This window comes from Chionomys nivalis, chromosome 7 (assembly GCF_950005125.1).
Source record: "Chionomys nivalis chromosome 7, mChiNiv1.1, whole genome shotgun sequence".
Classification (NCBI taxonomy): domain Eukaryota; kingdom Metazoa; phylum Chordata; class Mammalia; order Rodentia; family Cricetidae; genus Chionomys; species Chionomys nivalis.
In genome coordinates this window covers 65842690-65845696 of record NC_080092.1, presented here as the reverse complement: position 1 = coordinate 65845696, position 3007 = coordinate 65842690, and the positions used below count along the sequence as shown (strand labels likewise).

Sequence of the window (3007 nt, the reverse complement as noted above, 5' to 3'; positions counted from 1 at the left end):
TCATAAAAGGCATTTTATCATCTTTTTTTCTTTTTTTTTTTGGTTTCTCGAGACAGGGTTTCTCTGTGGTTTTGGAGCCCATCTTTTTTTCTTTGTGGGCACTTGCTTTAGTTGAGGGTAACTGCAATACTAAACTTTTCATTTCATATGTCATGTTTTTAGTTCTAAAAGCTTCTTTGTTCCTAAATTTTATTTATGAATTAATACAAAACATTCCAGAACAATATATTGTAATCCTCCTCCTCCTCCTCCTCTTCATCCTGGTTAAGCTGGAAGTAACGCAGCTCATAGCTCTCTTTGCTGTTGGCAACAACACGCAACCAGTCACGGAGATTGTTCTTCAAATATTTTTGGTGAGATATTTCAAATACCTTTTGGATACAGGCACCTCAGAAGACACCTGTCTTTTGCTCCTTTTGGTGGTCACAACCCCTCCGCTGAGATGCCCAGCTTTCCCCTTCACCTTGGTTCTCTCCTGGGGCACCTGCTCAAAGCTGGCAGCATCTATATGATTCATTTTCTACAGGGCGGTGCAACCAATGGCGAACTTTAAAACCTGCTTTTACTTTTTTTTTTTTGCCCCCCTTCACCACAAGATTTTTCTCGGACACCATGGCAGCAGAAGAGGCAGGAAAGGGGGAGTATTTTTCTTTCTAAAAGAATATTATGAGCCGGGCGGTGGTGGCACACGCCTTTAATCCCAGCACTTGGGAGGCAGAGGCAGGCGGATCTCTGTGAGTTGGAGGCCAGCCTGGTCTACAGAGCTAGTTCCAGGACAGGCTCCAAAGCTACAGAGAAACCCTGTCTCAAAAGACTAAAAAAAAAAAAAAAGAAAAAAGAAACTAAAAAAAATAATAATATTATGTTTACTTACTTTGTGTGTGTGTGTGCGTGCGCGCGCGTGCACACATATGGAGGTCAAAAGACAGTTTTCAGGGATAAGCTCACTCCGTCCACCATGTGGAACCTGGGGACTGAATTCAGGTTGTCAGGCTTGGTAGCAAGCACCTTTTACCCACTGAGCTATTTTCTTGGTCCTATGTTGTATTTTTTCGACTTTAAAAGTAATTTTTCTTTTTTATGCCTTCCTTTTCTTACTTTAAGAACCTGAATATAATTATAATAGTTTTATCAGTATTGTCCATCAATTCTGTGTCTTTGACTGACTTCTTCTCCTTTTAGGTATTGTTGGTATCTTACTTCTTGCCATATATAGTTTTTTATTTTATTTTATTTTTTTTAATATCTGGCAGATTGTGACACTATTGGGTGTTGGGGGAGGTTGTTTATTCGTTTCCTGACTGCCCTGGCTCGAAATAACCACACTGAAATTATATTATTTGCAATACTGTTTGGCCAATAGCTTAAGTGTATTGCTAGCTGGCTCTTATATCCTAAACCAATCCACCCGTTAATTTGTGTATCACCATGAGGTCAGGCAAAGTTTTGCAGGCTCTGCTCTGGTGGAGTCTGTCTCCTGCGGGCAGCTACATGGCTTCTCCCTGACTCTGCCCTTCTCTCTCTCTCTGTCTCTCTCTCTCTGTCTCTCTCTCTGTCTCTCTCTCTCTCGTCTCTCTCTCTCATCTAATTTTTAAAGATTTATTTACTTATTAAGTATACAGTGGTCTGCCTGCACGCATGCCTGCAGGCCAGAAGAGGGCACCAGATCTCATTACAGATGGTTGTGAGCCACCATGTGGTTGCTGGGAATTGAACTCAGGACCTATGGAAGAGTAGGCAGTGCTCTTAACCACTGAGCCATCTCTACAGCCCTGAAAGGTGATCTTTTATTAACAAATAAAAGCAACACATATACAGAAGGACTTCCCACACCAATTGAGTGTCTATACTATATAGTCTTGTCTTAGAGTATAGGCTTTGTTAATATTTTTTGTTTTATTGAGACAGGGTTTATACTGTAACTCTGGTTGACTTACAGCTATGTAGGTTATGCTGGCCTCAAACTCACGCTAACCTGCCTGCCTCAGCCTCTTGAGTGCTGAGATAACAAACAGACATGAACCATTGTACTCAGGTCTTTCCTTGAACTTATTATTTCTGTTTACTGCTTTTGAGTTTGGCTTGTTTTTACTTTTCTAAGATCTTAAGCTATATCACCAAGTTATTTATTTGAGCTCTTAACTTTTTCCTTTTTCCTTTTTCCTTTTTCTTTTTTTTTTTTTTTTTTTTTCTTTTGAGACAGGCTCTCACGCAGCCTAGGTTGGCTGGTCTCAAACTCCTTATTGTAGTCAAAGTTGGCCTTGAACTCTACTCCAAAGTGCTGAGATTACAGACATGCACCACCACGCTTTTAACTTTTTAATATAATGCATAGATTAAACTACCTTTGTTGTGTGTGCCTGAAAGGTCTCATTTTTATTTGATTATAGGAATCTTTTTTAAAAAATATTTATTTTATACCGGATGGTGGTGGCACATACCTTTAATCCCAGCACTTGGGAGGCAGAGGCAGGCTGATCTCTGTGAGTTCAAGGTCAGCTTGGTCTACAAAATGAGTTCCAGGACAAACAGGACTGTTACATAGAGAAACCCTGTCTCAAAAAACCAAAAATAAAATTATTTTAATTGTGCCTCTGTATGTATTCAACAGAGACCAGAGGCATCAGATCCCCCAGGGGCTGGGTTTACAGGCACCTGTAAGTGGCCAAATGCAGAGTCTGGAAACTGAACTTGAGTACTCTGCAAGAACAGTGTTTTATCTGCTAAGCCATCTGACTGATTCTGGGAATTCTTAAAACTTCCTACTTGGTTATTTTCAATGATGCATTGTTCATACAAGAACTACTGATTGTTGTTATTTTTTTCTTTTCAAATCTCAATTTCCTTGTTGAATTTCCTATCCACAGTTTTTGACTTACATTTCTAAGTCATATTACTAACTTCCTCATCTACACACTTGACTTTCTTCTCCAGGCTCTGAATTGGCCTCCTTATTTCATTAATGACCTTGTTTATATTTCCTTGAAGTAATTATTTTTCCAAGTAA

General features: G+C 39.5%; 1 pseudogene; it reads right to left on the bottom strand.

The window, feature by feature from the left end:
* Window positions 1–200: 200 nt before the first annotated feature.
* On the bottom strand, window positions 201–614 carry LOC130877044 (60S ribosomal protein L22-like; annotated as a pseudogene).
* Window positions 615–3007: the final 2393 nt, after the last annotated feature.